Source organism: Manacus vitellinus, unplaced genomic scaffold (genome assembly GCF_001715985.3).
Source record: "Manacus vitellinus isolate BGI_N305 unplaced genomic scaffold, ASM171598v3 scaffold_7_pilon, whole genome shotgun sequence".
Classification (NCBI taxonomy): Eukaryota; Metazoa; Chordata; class Aves; order Passeriformes; family Pipridae; genus Manacus; species Manacus vitellinus.
The window spans coordinates 19,736,344-19,758,461 of NW_021940813.1; positions in this window are offsets into that span (position 1 = coordinate 19,736,344).

Genomic DNA, 22,118 nt, shown 5'->3' on the forward strand with positions numbered 1-22,118 from the left:
GCTTTACAGAAATGAATCCTAGTCTGGTATCCTCTGCTTAGGTTGAGTGTTACATTTTTCTGTGTATCTCTGGGCAGAGTTCAAAAACATTAATCTTTTTTCCATTTCTCCTTATAAGTTTCAGAGTGACATAAAGTTTATGATCTCTGGCTTGGAAGCTGGTACTGTACAGCTTCTCCAGACTGCTGCTCTGGTAACTAGTGTCCAGTCCAATGGAAAACAAGAAGATTCCCCCCTCACTGGGATGTAATCTCCCCTGAGATTTTACTATTGTATTTTCCATTTGACCCTTTAGTGCCTTATGGATCTGAATCAAGTCTCCATAAAAAAATTGAAATCTTGATCACATTTCTTTCTCCATTGTTTTTGAAATACTTCATCTGTACAAACTTTCAGAGGTAAAAAATTCATTATAATGGCCTTACGCAGCAGACCACATGGTTATGAAAAGTGTACCAAAATTTAAGGGGCATAGCTTTTGCCTGTGCTTCACGTTCTGTTGACCAGATATTTTGCCATTTTTGGTAGATTTAAAGAAAAGAAAAAGAGACAGATAAAAAAGGAACAAAACCTATTGTGAGGAAACAACAGAGAGCAAAATACATGTCAATGTGAAGAAATGACATTTTTAGATAGCTGGGAATGACATCATGCACTTTCTTGTTTGACCAGGCAGTATTTTAAGGGAAAAAAAAGTACTTCCCTTTCAGCTATACAAATAACAGACTAATAACAATTGTTTCTGTGCTGGTTTAAAAGTTAACCAGCAGGGGGAATGAACTCAACTCAAAGGAGAGATTATAAGTCAGAATAACAATTTATTAAAATAATACAGTAAGTACAATAATACAAACAAACAATTGGTCTCAACCCACAAAAACCCAAATGTATAACCCAGTGCCCTGGGGCCTGAACAAAGTGGTGTTCCTTGGGCCCTGTTTGAGTCCAAAGTAAAGGGAGAGGGGAAGAACCTGCTGGTGGGAGAGCTGCTGCAGTCTGGCCAGAACTGGTGATCGCAGTCCCGTGGTGGTCTAAGTCTGGTTGAGAGCGATGAGATGCAGCCGTCCTCTGGATCCCACGAGTGGGTTGAAAAATGTTCCAAAACTCCAAGATTATATATCCTCCAGTTCAGGCAGGAATGTTCAGTGCTCCCCTCAGGGCGGGGAGTTCCACAAAGGGTGTGAGGACAGAAACATCCTCCTATCTCACAGGCCTCTTAACACCTAGTTTATAGCCTGAGGAGTCAGGCTCTATGGGCAGAGGGTGCGAATAGTCTATTGACAACAATAGTCTAGTTTCTGGGAAATGACATGGAAGGCTATAGAATACAGTTTTGGGTTACACCCACCATGATGAACTGATCTCAGCTGTCCTAACTAGGACAGTTTCAGGTAGGAACTTGATATTTTACTATGTCAATGTATAGAATACCAAGACACCAAAACACCATGAATGATTTATAGGAAACATTTTTGTATGAGAATGGTTTTGATGTCGCTGAAACTGTTCCCTGGAACAACTCAATTTATATAGAGATTTATATAGGTATACACACATACACACACACATATTTAATTCTTGATCCAATGCTCTACATCCAAAAGAAGTAAACATACAATAGGAGACAGAGCTATTTCAGATCTTGATTAATCACTTATGCAAGTACCAGAAACAAAACCATGAGTAGCCAAGTACAAATAATAGTTTTAAACTATTAAAACTAAAGTCAAGCTAAGTATTTTAATGTATTATTAATAATAATAGGTAATAATAATAATATTTTCACCATTGAAGCAGGTTTTCTGCCTCATGAAACTGTAAGCTAATGATTTTAATTAATATCTCCCAGTTGTTTAAGATTATGCATATATCATGGATTAACATAAGAAACATTAATAATTGACAGATCAACTGTAGATAACCTAATATTTTGAAGTAACTCAGACAAAAAAGTCAATTTATTTTTGTTTTTACAGTCAGAGTTTCCTTAATAACTCTAAGTACTTGATATAGAAGAAGTGTACATACCACTATTCTAGTGGTATTCTAGATATATATCACTATAACTATGTTTCAGACATGCATTCTCCCTGAGAGAGAGAACCGTAATTTCTCAATACAGATTTTCTTCTTTCTCTTTGTTTTTTAACCATCATTTATTCTATGTGCAGCAGCACCACTTGCTGTCAGGAACATTAAATAGCTTTAGAAAAGGTGGGGGTTTTTCTCCCTGCTTTAGCATCCTGGAAGTTTATATTCAAGTGTTATGAGAGATCATATCTAAAGGAAAACTGAAAAAAACTTATTGGATTACTTTTAAAAAATACATTTTTATAGTACTCTACTTGTAAACAGGAAAAGATTAAAAAAGAAAAACAGGCTTTGAATTTCAGTTGTGTGTATTTTCCATCAGGTTTTATTAAATATATGTGTAAGTTTAAAACAATTTTGGTAGTTAAAAGGTCATATTGCAGGGTAGTAGTATGGAGCAAAAAGTTTAACCTTGAAGCTCCTTAGCTTTAAATAGTGGTGAAACTCCTTAGCCTTAAATAGGGGTTTATCTCCATAAAAACAACTCCAACAATAACTTTTTTTTTTTACAAGAAAATGACCCATTTATCCAGAAACTTTGAAATCATGCATATCTCAATTTACCAGTTTTACCAATATTGATTCGAAGACTTTGTCAATGGCTAAAGCACAACTGTAAAATGTATCTTCAAAAAATGTGTCATTTCTACATTTCTTCAGGTAGAAAATTTAACATTTTATATCCCACTACACATTTGAGTCCATCAACTAAACAATTTTTTTTTTCTTTGGTATGAAAGTGGAAACTTTGAAATTTAGAGGAATAGACCATTTTTTGGAGAAGGTTTTTAAGTGTATTTAAGTTTTAGGGAAGGAAAAATAGGTCTGATAAAGCAGAAAGAAGTCCTTGAGGAATTTCTAACTGTGGCTGTATTAGCATTATGACTGCTAATCCAAAGGATTGGATTTGTAAATAAACAGGTGCTTAAGAGTCATCTGCTCTACAAGTATTTGGGGGAGTTTTACACAGAGCAAGCTATAGGTTGGATGTGTACCCATTAGCATCTGGCGCACTTTGCTGCACTCCCAGGACACATGTTCCCTTACATCCATCCACATACGGCCCTGTCCATGCACACTGTGGTGTGAACCAAAGAACAGTGATGGGGCAAAATTGAGAGAGTTTTAAAACTGCTCTCCTCTAGTGCAAACTAAACATTGATGCAGACACAGTATCTATGACTTTTCTTGGCCTAGTTGTTCAACAACATTTTTTTTGCATTGTGCAAAGAAGGGTAACAAAGCTGGTGAAGGGTCTAGTGCACAAATCTTATGAAGAGCAGCTGAGGAATCTTGGATCCAAAAGAATCATCAACTATTGGAACTGGCTTCCAAGGGGAGTGGTTGAGTCAATATCCCTAGAAGTATTTAAAATGTGGTGCTTAGGGACATGGTTTATTGGTAGACTTGGCAGTGCTGGGTTACATGTTAGACTTGATGATCATAGAGGTCTTTTCCAAACAAAATGATTCTATGATTTTTAAAGACAACCAGGCTGAATATCATGTTTCACAGTCATTAATGTTAGGTTGTTTGTTGGGTTTTTTTTTCATGTGTTCAACTGAAAGACTACCTTTCCCCCTTTAAAAAAGGTTTATAGCTCTTTCTTATGAAATGAAAATACTAATCACACAAATCTAAACTAATATCTCACAGCTGTATTTACTATTCTACTGCAGCTATTTACATAATGGCTAGTAAAATCAGTACTTTTTTGCTATTACTTTGCTCCAAGACATTGATTTCAGTCAACTGTGCTTTTTCAATCATTCCACTGCTATGGTCTGTGTGTCTTCCTTCCAGTGGATTTTGTTCAGTAGTGATTTATATTTATTACCAAGTCATCTATGAAAATGTTGAACGGAACTATGCCCAATACAGATCTCTGTGAAACATTGTAGAAATGAAAATTCAGTAATAATTCACCTGTCCATTAGGCAACTGATGATCTACTCATTGTGTGAGTCAATCCTTTCATTAGAACATCATATGGTATTAAGTCAAATACTTTGTATAATTTTAACTCTATTTACCAAATCTATAATCTTATGAAGGCTGACAGTAAAATCAGATTTGCTTGGTGAGATTTCTATTCCAGTAAATCATGATGAGTACCAATAATTATATTCTCAACATTCAATTCATTACAGTTTTTATTTTGTATCAATTTGTCTCCAATATTGTCCAGAACTTATTCCAAGACCTTTCCAGACAATTCCCAGTGCTCTTTATGAAACTGGTTCGAACTTGCTGGTATAAATTTGTAGATAAGTTGTGGGTTTACACTTAAAATTTGATAGATAAAGAGATTTGGTGAAAGAACAGCACAGAGTCTTTTTTTTTTTATCAAAAGAAAGTGGGGTGTTTTTTGCGAAAGAAAGTTAGCAGAGGAATGAGCTGCTGACTGCTCTTTCAAGAGTTCTCTTCTATTAACTACTAGCAGCTCTGTAGCACAGACTGCAAGACTAATGTAATTCAAAAGCCAATTAGAGAATCTGATCATTTAGGACATTTCGGGAAGCAGAAATTTTCAGCTCTCCACAAATGGCTGCTGTTGTAAATTCCATTTTCCTTGGGGATCAAGCTGGGGAGAACACAATGAGCTGAGTCACAACCTATATTTCTTAGAACATCTTCCATTTATTAAGCTGCAATTAGTAGCAGAATCCAGCTGTTACTATAAATCATAATTGCTGATATAAGAATCTAATTAGATGGAAAAAAAGATATTAATATAATTCTGCTTGATATACAATTTAAATACACTACTAGAACGAGCTGTAACATTGCCAAGCTTTGCCGTAGATGCGCTTAGACTTCCACAGGTAGAAGCCACTCTAATGAACTGCTGTTCTAAGCAATACCATCACAAGCAATAAAACTAAGTAAAACAGATTTTTTTTCATCAAGATTGGAAGGTCTACTTTTTGAATAGACCACACCACAAACAACTCTGCACCCCAAGCAACAGAGAGATGAAAGCAAGGTTTTAGCACACATTAGCCTACAAGGAAAACACACTATAGCCGTACATATGTGTATATTCCAAACTTACATGAAAAAATAAAAAGAAGTAAATAAAAAGCAAAAAACAAACCCTCTGAACAACAAGCTTGTCCAAGATTTATGGAGGATGGAGTAAGTAACATACTGAAGCAAAGGACTGCCTAATAACACCTGTTGACTTTTACAGAGTATTTAAGCTTCTGTCAAAAAAAAAAAACAACAAAAACCAAAAAACAAACAAAATAGCACATTCCTGTCAGTCAAAAAGAATCCAAGATAATCCTCTTTAATACATGTAAGTGTTCCTGGACAGGCAACTTGGACATGCATACCCTGATGCTCATGACCATGTAGGTGTGAAAATATGTATGTGAATGAAAAATCTATATGAGAATCAGAGTGATTAGGTGAAATCAACTCACTCAAGGATTTTGTAAATAAATATCAGCTTCTCCTGCTCTAAAATTTCAGACTGAATTTTGCTACTTTAATTACATATATTATTCATACTGTTGATATGAAAAGTTCTGATTCAAAACCGTAACAGGGTAACTTGAAATTATGATTCATTGCCTTGCCTGTCATTTTGACCCTGTAAAACAACACTTGTTTTAAAACTCTGCACTCAGTGTCTTCTCATAGAAGTTACCAACTTTTGCCATGTTTTTAGAATGCCATTCTGAATTTCTTAATTATCTTGCCCAGGTGGTAGGCACACACTGAAATTTCTTTATAAATGCCTTGCAGTAAGTACATGTACCAATTATACATCTCAGGCACTATATTGAACATTTTATTGTTTGAATATTCTCGTGATACATTATATTTCACATGGGTGATGTGAGATCCCACATATACTGGTGTGATGCAACTAGGTTGAACTTTGTTTCAGCTATCCCAACCCTCCAGTACTCAGTTACAAGAAGGTAATTATATGCAGTTCTCAGCCCTTTTCCAGGGTATATGTGACATTAACTTTCTAACACAATAAGATTCCACTTGAGGAGTTCAGACTTCTTGCTTTCCCTGTGTTCAAAACTAATGCACAACTTGAGAGTGAACTTTTACCCTCACTATACCATTTGACTTAGGCAAGGAAGGAAAAAAATAGGGTACTTCCAAGTATAATACTTAGATGTTCATTGTTGCAGTCAAGCAGAGATTAAATGTGATGTGAGTAATATTTAGCATCTGGCTGTCATTTCTTATCTCTATGCATTGTGCAATAAATTAATGAAAGCTTTAGGATATTTCTGCTAGATAGCAATATTATCCCAACTGTATTGATGAGGAAATTGTGTCAGTAAGGCCAGAAGAATGGACCATGGTCACAGAACAAGCTCAAAACAGAATCACTAACGAGTTTTTTCTGGCGAAAGATCTTTTGACCTCTAGTAAGGGGATAAAACTCCTGCATTGCAAATGAGCTCCTGGTTGAACACAATTTTTCACAGAAGCTCATTTTATATTTCTATATCACATGTGGCTCTTTAGTTTTTCCTCTTCATCTTGTAAGCCTTTACCTGTGTAAGAACAGTGTTGTTCTTCTTAAACATGGTAACATGGACATTAGTAACTGAGACTACCAAACTTAGGCTCTGCACATGTTGTAGACGAGAAAATTATTAATGCTCAATGAACAAATTTAACCAACATGGAAATACTAGCAAATTACCAATGTTGTGGTTATAATGTGTGTGTGTGTACTTAGAAACCTTCACAGGCATTTCAGTGACAACACAGGTATCCAAAGTCCTAAGATAGTCTAACATAGCCAGGCTCAGTGCTTGTATCCTTCCGTATGGGCATAGATAGAAGCTGATGCTAGACGTGAAAAATGAGGTTAAAAATGAGGTTAAAATGAGTTAGCAAAATATTTTCATTTATGCTTTAGACTGGAAACATTTCTGAATACATACATAAATTTTCAGGCTCTTAGTTCTTTTGCACTTTTGTTTAGGTAGATGAAAACTGTATAGTAGCAATTTTTAATTTCTGTGCCATTTATTTACTCCCACTTACTGCCTTTCAAATTTTAATTTAAATAATAAAGGTTGATATAGCTAGAATATACAAGAATTCTGGAGAAAAAGTTAAAAGATATTGTCAAGGTTATGTAGCAACCTCACAAAGTGATTTTAATCTATATTGAATGGAATTTTCCATCAATTGTATCACATGATGACATGATATGTCTGGGTGTGTTCAGCACTGAATTTAAGAGATTGACAGAGCTTCTCTAGTGTATTGTATATATACAATATATATATATATATTTTGGTACAAAAATACTTTTTTTTTCTGGAAGGAAGATATTTGTGCTAGTGTCAATCAACATCATGTGACAATAAATAGTTCTGAGACTGAAGTGAATATATTGGTGAGGTGACTGATAGAATTTGCTCTAAATATCAGTGTCTATGGCATCTAAGGTCCCATAAAGTATCCAAGAAATACACAATGGTGCAGCATACAGGACATAAGATCTATGTGAATCTTACTCCCACTCTGAAACAGCACCTGAAGACCCTGGAATGTGTTAAATGGAACTTATCATAAGTATTTAATATGTACTCCATCTCAGCTTGAATACTTATTTTTACTAAGGCAAAACTTTAGCATGCAAATAAAGGTAATTAAAATTAATTAATTGTTTGAATACAGAACACATTGCATACTATCATTTTATAGAATAAAAACTCATTCTGTGAAACAATTAAAGATACTGGTTCTGGGCACTACATAGAATAGGCCTTAAGCAAAGGACCAAGGGCTGATTTTATAGAGGCTTAATGGCAATCAGTAACTAAGAACTGAGAAAAAGCAACACTCAGGAAGAAACAGGAATGTGAACAGCTGAGTAGTAGCGAGCACTACCCTTTCCAGGCATGGCATGGGGTGGATCCCATGTAAATGTAACCATGATAATAAGATAGGGGTGCAATAAAGAGAAATGAATTCTGGCTGTACAGACAAGGTGCTTTCTCTCATCTGTTAGTTCTGACTTTCCTCTGTTTTTTGATTTAATGAAAAATAATGGGGTTTGATTTCTTCCCGGACTGTTTTATATTGTTACCACCACAATAAGAAAAGTAGTAGGAATTTGTCTCCAGTCAAGATGGAATGGAGAACAGTATTGTGTGACATTCACCTTATCTAGCTGATTTCTTCTGTGACAAAGAAATACAGTGCGCTCCTGTACTATCCAAGAACAAAGATGTCACTGCACTATATTGAACTTGGGTTAGTCCTTTCTTACCACACCAAAAGAAGGAACCCATTTATTTAGTTTTATTGTGAATTGATAAAATATGTTTCCAGGATTTAAGAACTATAGTGTAAACACAACAGGAAAACAAACAAACAAACAAAAAACAACAACACAAGAGCATAGAGCTTTCAAGAAGGAAGTCTCTGCCAAAAAGAAGAAAGCTACAAGGAACAATGAGCAGCTACTTCACCTAAGCAGACACTGCAAGACTGTCAGGAAGAAAGAGATGTGCATGGACTGCTAAAATTCACACTCAAGACAGAACTGCTGTAGTTGTATCCCATCAAATATGCTCCCACAACAGTGCTGGATTAACTACATAAACAATTTTCACTGCAGTCAAAGGCTTCTCTCTTCTGTGAAGAAATGTGCAACTGTCTCTGAAATTAAGAATTTTAAAATTTATACTTTTTTTCTTTCTTCAAACAGCTTTGATCAGGAACTGACTGGTAATCATTTTTGTAATTGTGGGAATGCTAAGGGAGGTGTGAGAGGAACACACCTATAGTTCTCAAGTGGCAAAAATACTAAGTGCACACAGATTTACAGCATTATTCTTCAGTCTCAGGAGATCACAAAGACCAAAAAACCAATTAAATATGAAGTAAAGTTCATTCAAATGAAGAATTTCTCATCCTGTTTATTCAAGGTTTGTTGACTTTGATTGAATTTATATCCACATACACAAGATCCCAGGAAAAAAAAGCGTGTCATCAGTTTCCTACTTCTTGTTGGCATCATGATTAAATGAGACTCATTTTGCAGAAGTGTGCAGGTCAAACAGTCCTCTCAAGGAATGACACAGCTTATTTGGTAGGTGAGTAACAAGCAACTGTTTGCTTTAATATAGGCAAAAAAGTCATATATCTTCAGTCAAAGACTTGAGTTTGCTTAGAACTTGGAGGAGATATCTTGGAACCAGTGACCCTGAACAGGACTTTGGGCTCCATGATGGATAATTCTGCACACATAAACAGAAGAGAGTCTACTGAGGAAAAATTGACTGTACTGACTGTGATGACCCTGACTGTGCTGGCGTCCTATGAATGGACAGTCTAAGCCCTTGACTCATTTCAAGACTTTTAGGAGAATTGTGATCACCCAGGGATTGGGCTGTAGGCAAGAAACAGCAGAAGAAATGATAATGAGAGCTGACCACAGAACAACAGCAGAGTAACTTCCGTAACAACGAAAACTGTAAATTTGTGTAGAGGTTTCTGGGCTGTCCAGAAACATGGAGATAACTTAAGTATTGCCTTTAGTTCAGCTATTAATTCAGGTTTTTGCAAACAATTGCAGAGTAACAGATGAGCTCTTCTCCTGGAACAGTATTCTGGCACACAGTTGAATCTTGAAGACAGTCAGTCCTAAGAGGTCAGCCACTTATAAATATTTCTTAACATCTGAAAAACAAAGAGAATTTCATTCTCCAGACTCTTTTGTTTCTGTTACATTTACAAAGCTCCTATAATACTACTCTTGTAATTTTTTCAGACAGTTACGTCATTGAACAATTTCTAGAATTCTATGACTAATATTTTCAGTAAAGTAATTTTAAAATGAATTCTCTGCTAATACTTTGATTTCTCTGAATCAAGGTTTTGACCTTCTTTTGTTCTCAGCTCATATCTTGGCTTCAATAAGGATTTCTTACTTTAAATCACCTTTCTAATGGGACTTAATTTTTTTAAAAATATAAATTTAATTAAAGAGTACGCTCTGAAAATAGTATTATTATGAATTCAAAACTTCTGTTCTTTTTCTTCTTATGGGGATCATTGCAGTGATTCTAAATTTTAGTCTCCATTTTTATAAGAACAGCTACGGAGACAAAAAATCAGGTCTCTAAAAAACATTCAAAAGAAAGAAGCAAAAATTAACCTTTCTTCCCAATTCCTTCTTTGCATGAATACACCAGAGATGGGTTTCCACAGTTCTGAAAAATTTCCTTGCTTGCACAATTTCAGCTGACTGGAATGCTAAAATTTATCTATTGCTTTCTTCTCTCCAGTAACTTTAATTTGCAAAAGAGTTGACCTTGCCTGTAGTTTGGTTACAGCCCATTGCATTTGTGACACAGCCCATATTCAGGATTTGCATAGGCTAATTGCATTCCCACATTTCCACCCTCCTAGGTATTCTTCCTCTGAAAGGAAGAATATTATTTTATATATATATATGCTCTAGTTCTGAATTTCTGTAACTCAGTAGCTACTTACAATTGTACCTGATTCCAAAATTTACATAATGTTTGCATAATGATTTACCCTCTGTATCTGAGAGCACTTGTACTACGCATCAGATGTTCTGGCATGTGTATAGCTCAGCCTACCACTACCTCAAAGGGAGTTTCTGTTAGTAGCTAGAGAATTTTGAGGAGCTGTTGGAACTAAGGGAATTATCAAATCTCAACTATTCCTTTGTCATCTGGTTACTTTCTCAGTGTTGTTTTAATCAGCTGTTTCATTTGTTCTACTATGTTGGGTGGCTGAATTCATAAGTGAGGTATTTTTTTATTGTTGTTGAACTCTTCACATCTTTGAATATTCTCAGAACAACTGTCAGATTTAATCTATATTGGGACTATCTAGAGAGAAAAAAATCCTTTTCCACCATGTCTGCAGCTGTACCTTGTTCAACAGTCCACTGCAAAAGAAATATTACCATCCTAGTTCAGAATACTGAGAGACAGAACATAAAACTACAAGTAGAAACTCTTCCTTTAGGAATTTCTACCAATGGACCCACAAAATAAATTTGAAAGCATTCTTTCATTCTTACTATCTCTGATAACCTGAGGGGACTTTTTCTTTGAAATTGATAGTTTGCTTGGAGAACAATTCAGATACCTTTGCACATTTACTCTTCAAACTAGAAGCCCAAGATGGCAAGCTTTTGAAAAGTCTTTTCCTCGATGCCCTCCAGTGAAGATGTCATCAGCATAATACCCCATTTCTTTTCTAAAGTGAGTTGATGACATCTATATATGAACCTTACTTCCTTCAAACAGCAGTAATTCAAGTATTGTTTGTATTTTACCTAAGGAGCATTTTTACCAGTCTTTTTACATTCCATGGCTATTACCTTCAAAGATACAAGGAGATGTTTTAACTCTTTTGGCTTTCCCCCAGTCTTTAAATGAGGTGTTTCATTTTCATGTGGTTCTTTCATGAGAGTTTCTAACAATACATCTATGGGGTTTTATTTTCTATTTAAAGTTTACCCAATTTCTTGCATCTACTTTAAGTAAAATACAGTACCACAAGCTTTTAAATTTTTCACCATGGAATGTGACATTTAGTAATGTCACAAATACACCGCCACAAAGGAATAAATTTATAGAAGTGACTCACCAGAAGTGTGCTCATGAGCATCCTGTGTTGACAAGAATTGTGTAAGTGAACTGCATTTCCAAGTACAATCTGAAAACAAAATAAACGTTCAATTGCAATGAAAATATTCAAGCACAGGTGATGGAGAGCAATTCTATGGTGAGCTAAGCATGGGACAGCTGAATATCACATGCTTCAAGTGCTTCCAGATGTGTGGGTGAAATTGTAGGGCTGTCAAATCCAGCATGTCTTTTCTTGAATGCAATGACTGGAATCACTATAAAATATGAGAGTTAAGGTACATCTGTGTGTGAAATTAATGATTGAATGTACCAGTTCAGTCTTCTCAATCTTTTATTTCATAGTAAAAACTTCATGGCTCTGTTGGTGTTATGCTACACAGTGTGGTTTGTACCTATCAGAAATGAAAAATGTCTGATGATCATCAGTAAGTGTTTCACCCTGTGGCCTCAGCCTTGATGAGCACCCAGGCTAAGCTCCCCTTAAGCTTATCAGAAACACTTTCTGTTCCCAGGAACTTATCCTGTCTAACAAGCTGCTGTTTTTTAACGAACAGTCTTGATAACTTATTTTCATTACCTGAATCACAACCCAAGTGGAATAATATTTTTACTATTAAACTTTTGAAGAAAGTTCAAAGAAAGTTACCAACCCAAATTACGGCCAGGATGGAAAATTATTATGACTAAAAGCAACTATAATGCCTGTTTTCAGCAACTCCATAAACAGTGAGATTCTTTGAACTCTCCTGTACCACAGCAAGATGCAACCAGCAATCGCCCACTGAGCAGGACACCTCTCAGAGCTAGAAAACTCTCAAGTTTGCTATACTTGGAGAACAGCTGCTGACACTGACACTGACACCAGATACCCCCACTCCTTGAGACTCAACCCTTTGCTCATTGAGAAGATGAAAAGGCATCCAACATGAGTACTTCACTGAATTTGAGGGGAATTTTTCACAGATACACCTTACACATATGCTTTTAGGTCTGTGTGAGTGTGGATATGCTATAACAAATCTACTATGAATGTTGCTCTCTTTGATTCTTAAGTTTGTTAAATTCATAAGTGAGTTAGGTCTATAAGTGAGTTACTGTTGTGCTACAGTAAATTCTTTAAGAATCTTTTGTTAAATTGTTTAAATTAAATTGTCGGGTGAGTTAAAACCTTCAGGCCTAATTCATTTGACAAGGCCATTCTGAACCTTGCGATTCAACAAGAGGGTCTCCCTTATTTGTTTTTATCCTTATCCTTTCCTATCCTTACCCCTTCCCTGGTCCCCACTCACCCCAAGACTCCACGCAGATAATTTTGGAGTGATTTTTGTTTTAGATTGATTGATTCCAGATTTTAGTTTGGTTTTTTCTCTGTGTGCTTTAACCATCTGGTAAGTAGTAGAGTGAACCTTGCCAACAAACTTTGTCATGCTTTCACTTTTATATTAAACCTCCTTTTGCCGATACTTTTGTTGGTGATCCTTTAAGTGGCCTAATGCACTATTTACATCACTCCTCTACTGAGACAACTTGCTTTCCATACTAGTCAATAAGAAAAAAGCGTTAATTTCAAGTCTAAAGTTCCATAGGAAAAACATTCAGAACGGGGTTTAATGATGAGGCAAGAGAGGCTGTGATGTCTATTGCAGACACCTCCGAGAACAAGGACTGACAGGCCCCTAGACTCTAGGGGCCCCAGGCTCACTAGACTCTTTTATCCCCTTTTCCTCTGTTACTCTCTTCTACTTGTTGCTCCCCAAATCTTCTTTATGTCGCACTTTCTTACCTTCCATTCCTTACCCTAAACACCTGCAATGACACAGAGTGCCCCCTTACAAACACTGCTGGTCCATCACACAGCAGCACCGGGACACCTCTTGCTTCCTGCTGGCATCTCACAGTCCGCCCCCATATATACATTTCACACTGACGTCTCCCACTTTCATACTCCTTCATGGCATGAACTGTCCTGCATGAACCCTGAACACATACTGGGTAACCAAAGTCAGAAACATTTCTTTCTATGTCAGAATTTTATACTGTGTGGTTTTGGAGCTGTTGTAGCATCGCAATAGAAGGGACATAAATTCAAAGTGATGGTGAGAGAGAAAATTCAAAGCTGCCCTTGCAGAGATGTAGGTGTGATGGATTAGTATAGTTCTCTAGGAGACCACTGGTGCTCAGGGAATGTAAGCTTCTGTGGAAAATTGCAAAGCTTATTTCATTGATGGCATCACTCTGCCCAATTATTCACTAGAGCTCCCTAATTCTCTGAAGTAATACTTGTGTCTGGTTCAGAGTATTTGAGCAACTGTTAGGATTAAAGAGCTAAGGGAGTAGTAAACTTCCTTTCACATGTTGATAGTACTTCTGCAGCAAGGGCTCTTAATGCCTCATTCTTAAGAGGAAGAGAACAATAAATTTTATTATGTTAATGACTCTTCAATGTGAAAAAGGAAGTCAAGTACTTAATCAAGACACTAGGGAGTAGTTCTTCCTGTTCCCTTTTGTGAGGAGAATTGTTAACAATAAGTTAGTATACCCAGAATTTCAGGGGCCCCTCAAATCCTTACTTGAAATTCCACATCTATCTCATCTATGACCAATGGCTGATAGCCAGGTGCTACTTTTTTTTTCCAATATTTAAGCCCCTGATGTAAAACAGCAGGGTAAGAGCTCAGCAAATGCTGATGAACTGTCAAATGAAGCAAATTAATCAAACCATCAGTATCAACAATACAAAAAACTGGAACAAGGTTTTTAACAAGTACCACTTGTACAGCTATCAGATCATTATTCTTCATAGGCTCTGCACTTTAGTTTGAACATCTAAAATCTGGATACCAGTCAGAAATGTAACTGAAGGCTTAACAATTCTGTTAAAGAGGAATGCAGCTGATGAATAGGACTCATCCTCTGAGTACTGTAATCAGACAAATTATTCTATGATGAGAAAATGTCTTTAAGATTGAAGGAATGAGGAGAAGGAAGGATGTTAAGACTACAGATGTGAGGGGTCTTTGTCTATCAGCTAGGAAATGCTGGTGTCATCTGACAAGAGTGCCTAGATTGCAAATAGCACCTTAACAAGCTATATGAGTGCTACAAGCATCGTGTAAGGATCACATTATAGCAGAGATTGGACATGAATGCTAAAGTAATTTGAAATGTGCTGAGTGCCTCTAAAATAGTAGTGTCTGCAGCAGAATTCACTGCCTCTTACTGTTGAATTTACTCTATTACAAATATTTAATGAGTAACTGTGGGGAAGAAGCATCCCCCATAACAACTTATCTCAGTTTCAGCATGCTGTATTGGAGATTGCAAATCAGATGACTCCCCTGTGGGTGAATTTTTGGCATCTGTAAATTTTTGGAGTGAAAGAAGGACTTGTTTCAGTGAGTTAGCCTCAGGCAATATGCTGTGCTCTGCAGAGTGGCATAACATTTTGTAACTTTCACATATGTTAGATAAATCATGTTAAAACAAACATATAATTGACTTCTTCATTTGATAAAAATGCAATAGCTTGGGGGTAAGACTAAAATGCATATTCCTTCTCCCATAGTTCAGCCAACTGTTTCTGGTTACTATGAGTTTTCGAGAACTGGTGATACAGTTCATGATTCAAAGTAATTTGGCCAATTAACATGCATTCCTTTGCAAGGCCTGCATTTTCCAAAGGCTTTGTGTTCTACTGCTGTATTTTCAGTACACAGTAAATATATTTCCCTGTATTTCAATGATTTAAAGCCTTGGTGATTGTAGTTGTTGGCAGTGATATGACAATCAGCAAAAGGACAAATGCTTTCATTGCAAGATTTTCACAAATCAGAAAGCAGTAAAGAATTGTCTATTCTGGGAAGGCACAATAGGACAAGTTAGAGCAGAGCATAGGGAAATCTGTATTCAATGATACAAAAAAAACCCGCACCAAAACCACAACTCTATTACACTGCAGATGTAGAAGTCTTTCTCGGAAACTATGTGAGGGTAAAAACTTATTTCATTACTCAGCATAAGAAAAGATCAAACCTCAGTGAGCAACAAAACAAAAATGGCAAGTTAATAATAGTTGAAGTACAGTCCAAGAGGAAACTGTCTAAACCTTGTAATCTAAAAACAAATGCATTTGGTCATGTAATCAACTGTAAAATAACTAAAAAAAAAACTAATAAATATAAAAAATATAAATTAAAGCATCCCTACTCCCAATTCTCAATTCTACATTCACTTAAAGGAATCAATAAGTCAGGAAGAAAAAATTGTCTGGGAAAGACAACGTTGTAAGGATTTTGGCTTAGGTTAAAACACACTGATGCCTAACTGACTAGTTTCTACCCTTTTTTTTACTATCCTTTTTTTTCTATCCTTTTATTTTACATTGCCTTTTTTATAATTTTTTGATCAAAGCTATTGCAGATTTTTTTTCAATAGAACTGAACAAATGATGAATTATAGCTCTCTATTAAAAGCACTACAAAATTGTTGTCACAAGGAGTTCCAACTTCAAAATAGCTACATCAGAAACCAGACTAAAACTAGCAACATGCAATGTCACCTTGGGAAAATAATCAAAAAAAGTTACTACTTTTATCTCAAAATAACCAATTTATAGCCTCATAAATTATAACTATATGTGATACATATATACATGATAGACAAAGTGGGACACAGACCTGCTGAAAAGGGCATTGGTGTCCTAGCATATAGCAGGCTGAACATGAGCCATCAGTGAGTTTTGGCAGGGAAGGCAGCCAATAGTATTCCAGGCTGCATTAGATGAGGTGCAGTATTCCTTACTCAGCAAGTTTAGATGCTGCCTACAGCTATGGGCACCCCAACACAGCAAAGGCACACAGTGGAGGTCCCCCACAGCGGAGGGGGGTGGAGTTACTGTTGAGCAGCACTTGCACAGACTTAGGGCTTTTTCTGCCTCTCACCAGTGAGCAAGCTGGAGGTACACAGGGAGCTGGGAGGGGGCACAGCCAGGACATCTGACCCCAGCTGACCAAAGGGATATCGCGGACCACATGACTTCATGCTCAGCATGTAAGGCTTGGAGAAGAAGGAGGAAGTGGGTGATGTTCGGAGTGGTGGTGTTTGTCTTCCCAAGAAACCATTACACATGATGGAGCCCGGCTTTGCTGGAGATGGATGAACACCTGTCTGCCTACGGGAAGGGATGAATTAATTCCTTGTTTTATTTTGCTTGAGTGCACAGCTTTTGCTTCATCTATGAAACTGTCTTTATCTCAGTCTGTTTTCTCATTTTTACCTTTTTTATTCTCTCCCCTATTCCCCTGGGTGAGGAAGTGAGCAGGCAACTGTGTGGGGCTGAGCTGCCCAGTGAGCTACTGTACAATGAATTCTGTTGCTTACCCCAATTTCATTAGTGAGTCTTCATGATCTCTTTCTCATTAACTAGCTTTTCTGCAATAAATCTGATTAAATCAATCTATTTTTATTTCATAAAAATAAGTTCATTATAAAACAGCATATGCAAGAAATACCAAGTTATTTTGCCTGCTTAGAACAATCTCTGGTCTCAATCACCCTCAACACCTGTAGCTTGCTAAGGTTTCTTGTCCAATCCTGCAGTTAAAGGACTTTTCCCCCGTAAAGCTGAGTCCTTTTCTCTTGAGGCTTTATAGTTTGTCTACAGTTTAAACTTTTACTTTCCTACTAATATCAGACAGAAACGCCAATGTATACAGGTAGCATAAGCCAGGAGAAAGATAAGGGGTAACCTGATCCTTACCCATAAGTACCCGTGTAGAAAATAAAATTTGGACAATTGAAAATATTTATTTTAATACTTAAATATATAATATAATGTACTAGGATTCACAGTCAGATGAAGTTTGACTATGTCTAAAATTTAAAGGCAATTTTTTATGATCAAAGTAATTAACCACTGGAACTAAATGCCAAATATTATGGTAGTTTTATTGGATTGGGGTTTTTTCCTTCAAATGGAGGAGGATTTTGTTTTATTTTTTAAAATATAAAAGATAAGTCCTAGTTTAAGTAGGATTTACTTATGGAAGTCTAACATTTTGTATTATGCTGTAAGCCTTACAATCTGGGAAGCTATGTGTCTGGAACTAAATTTTGTTCTTTAATTATTAAGATTCTTTAATTAATTAATTAATTGACTCTTCATAGCAAGTCTATATGTCATTAACCATATCCCTGGGGAGATGCCAGCATCTCTGTATCTGTTATCCATTGTCTTTTAAACAGAAAATAAACTGCACTTTTACAGACACTGTCATGGTCAGGGCCTTACCATGTACCTTTCTTCAAACTTCTTCAGAGGTTTGACAAGATAGCTGCATTCTTTGCAGTCAAGGGACAAAGTTCTGTTAAGTTAATGAAGTAATATAGGTGCTTTTTCCCATGTGATATCTACAAATTTTAGATTTCAGTGAAGTACTGATAAGGGGCATCAAACAGTCCTTGTCTCCTTATGCCAAATGAAGAGCATCACTAAAGTAGCAGAGTTTGTCTGTTTGTCATTGCCATAAAAAACATGCTGCATAAAGGAAGGTTACCTGTATTGAGCAGTTTGTACTGGGACAGTTCAGTAAAACTGGTTATAGGAATCACAACCATTTCCCGAACCATAAATTGCTGTGTGCCTTGAGAGAAATCATGTCCCTTCCTTTTTCAGCTCTTCTCTGAGAGGAGTTGCCTGTCCACAGCCTTTTCATTTTCTGAGATCAACACATGGAGCCACAAGCACTATCAGAAGAGGACATCCCCACCCCTTTCAGATGCTATTCCCAGCATACCCTTTTGCCTCTTGATCCCTTTTCTCTGCTCCCACTGCTAAGCTCTTCTGATCCCCACAAAGACATAAGACCTCTGATTTAAATATTTTCTAGATTATATTTTAGTACAACATTGTCTGATCCAGTAGCTTTTCTTATTTTTGTAGGAAGGTCTGATAGAATCAGTCTATTGTGGTTTTCTGTTTGGTTGGTTTTGTTTTTTTTCTTTTTAAGTAGAAAGTACTGGAGAAATAGATGAAGCAGGTTGATAGGTGGGTGATTTGTTATTAGTAACTTTTAAATAACAAATGCTGCAAACACAGTAGGATGCCATTACCACAGAGACAAGGTCAGAAGTTCCAATGGGTGCAATAAAAGCAGTAAAAAAATACTTAAATCACGAAATGATACTGATCAATCAAATATGTTGAAAAAAAAGAATATTTGCAAACATGAAAATTACTGGATAGAAAATTAAAGATGCAAAGAGAAAAAAACTTTCAACTGAAGAAGTAAGCAGACAAACCCTGAATATAATATAGTATTCTTATTTGTTTTGTTAACTTTCCTTCCAAAATCCAACTCAACATGCCACTTGAAAACTCTTATTTTAAACCTATGTTAGAAGACACGATTTTTTTAATATATAAACAATATATATATTAGTCCCCCTATTAGTATACTAACCTCTGTGTTTACCTCTAATGTCTTTATGATGTTCATTTATCAAGGTTTATTGTCTTTTCCTGTAAAGACTTTTTTTTCTGTGTCCTAGAGATAAAACAAATATCAAAAATAGAATAAAATGTCTAAGAATCAAACAAAAAAGTAGTTTAACAGAATTTCATTATTGCTTTACATAGACTTTCTTTGACTTATGATAGATTTTGACATGGTTTTTCTTTTATTGGGTAGAGTGAGGGAATTTGCAAGATTCATAGATTCATGGAATAGCTTGATTTGGAAGGGATGTTTAAAGGTCATTTAGTTCAAGCCCTTTTGCAATGGCCAGGGACATTTTCAACTCAATCAAATTACTCAGAGTCCTGTTCAATCTGGCCTTGAAAGTGGTTAGAGGGATGTGGCATCTACAGCCTCTCTGGGCAACATGTTGCAATGTTTCACTCCTCTTACTGTAGACAATTTCTTCCTCAGACCTAGTTTGAATATATTCTTTTTTTAAAACCACTACCCCTTGTATTATTATGACATGGCCTACTAAAATATTTGTCTCCATCTTTCTAAAAGAGCCCACTTTAAGTAATGGAAGGTAGCAATAAGTTCTCCCTGAAGCCTCTCCTCCAGGTTGAACATTCACAGCTCTCTCATCCTGTCTTCAGAGGAGAGGTGCTCCAGCTCTCTGATCATCTTTGTGGCCCTCCTCTGGACATGGTCCAACTGGTCCATGTTCTTCTTATGTTGAGGGTCCTAAGCTGGATGAAGCACTCCAAGTGGGTTCTCTTGACAGCAAAGTAGAGAAGGAGAATCACCTCCCTCGACCCACTGGTCACCCTGCTTTTGATGCAGCTCAGGGTATGGTTCAGGTCTCACCAGAGCAGATTCCCAGAATGAAGGAATATTATGGGGGGATGTGTACGATGTCATATATATGCTGACATTTCACATTAATTCATTCCTATAATCCTGTATTAGCTCACCATTTCAACGGGATGAGGTTCAACAAGGCCAACTCCAGGTCTTGCACTTTGGTCACAACAACCCCATGGAGCACTACGGGCTGGGCATAGAGCGGCTGGAGAGCAGCCAGGCAGAAAGGGACCTGGGAGTTTGGATTGACAGGAAGCTGCACATGAGCCAGCAGTGTGCCCAGGTAGCCAAGAAGACCAATGGCATCCTGGTCTGAACCAGGAACAATGTGGCCAGCAGGACCAGGGAAGTGATTCTTCCCCTGTACACAGTGCTGGTGAGGCCACATCTGGAGTACTGTGTCCAGTTCTGGGCCCCTCAGTTCAGGAAGGACATTGAGGTGCTGGAGCAGGTCCAGAGAAGAGCAACAAGGCTGGTGAAGGGACTCAAGCACAGGTCCTATGAGGAGAGGCTGAGGGAGCTGGGGTTGTTCATCCTGGAGGAGTCAGGGGAGACCTCAACACTCTACAACTCCCTGAAAGGAGATTGTAGCCAAGTGGGGGTTGGTCTCTTCTCCCAGGCAACTATCAGTAAGACAAGAGGACGTGGTCTTAAGCTGTGCCAGGGGAGGTTTAGGTTGTATATTCGGAAGAAATTCCTTACAGAGAGAATAATCAGGCATTGGAATGGGCTGTCCAGGGAAGTGGTGGATTCTCCATCCCTGGAGGTTTTTAAGATAAGACTGGATGTGGCACTTAGTGCCATGGTCTAGTAACCATAGTGGTAGTGAATCGAAGGTTGGACTTGATGATCTTGGAGGTCCTTTCCAACCCAGCTGATTCTATGATTCTATGATTCTTTGATGACAGTTTCAGAACCATCTCTCTCATGGAAAAGAGGATGTTGTCTGTTTTCAAGAAGTTTTTTTTCTTGGCCTGCATAAAGCATGCAGTTTAACTAGGGCAGGAATGCTGGTCACATGTGCATGCCTGATGTGTTAATTTCATCACCATGTTAGGTTACCAAATGGGGACAGTGCAGTTCAGTATTCTGTGTTTTCGCCTGTTGTTAAGTCTTTGTACTATAAGAGTTTTGGCTTCCACCACTGCAGTCAGTAGGAAGGATGTCACTAAACACAAATAAACTGACTTCTGGTAGGTCTTTAGGATCTCATTCAAAAGGTATTAAGATAAAAATATTTAATAAATATATATTTTAATGATTTTACCTAAGGTTCTTGTATTTATTAAACTACTTTGTAGCTTTTGCTAATGCTCTGTGAGTTTACTTTAAGAATATCATTGTCTTTAATTGATTAAACATCATATCCAGTAGAAAAAGGCAGTCTACATAATTCTAGACTTGATTTCTAAAGTAGAAAAATACCTAGTAAATCTTGGCACTGATGATAAGTCAATTGACTAAAGTGTATCTGTTTACCATTGATTTCCCCTACTAAAGCTCTAGGACTGCATGAATGAAATAGAATTTGTGACAACTGAAGGTTCTAAGAAAATGATTTTAAAGAAAATAAGCACTAATAACATGATTTTATTTGTTTTAATACAGTTCAAAAATAAATATTCAACACTCTAGAGAAAAAAATTTGTCTTCAGTATTAACAAATCTCTTGTAAATTTTGAATACACTGATATATATCAGGAAAGATGTTAAACTGTTTCTTTTATTAAGAGATAATATAATGGGTTTACTTTTTGAGATTACACTCACATCATAATGGTAGAGTATACTGTAGCACAGTTTGGGTAGGGAAAAAAAAGTAAACAGAAAATAATATGCCATAAGACTTTTTGAATGATTATAAGAGAATATTATGTTCTGCAAAGGAACCAAACCCTTAAACATATTTCATTCAATAATTCTGATTTAATGATTGTATAGTCAATGAAAGAAACTCCATACTTTATTACATCTCCCTTTTATTTGTAGATTTTACATGCTTTTTGCTAGAACTTTATCACAGTGGTATCATTTTGTGTATGTCTGATTAATTTTATCTTCAGTTGCATTTTCC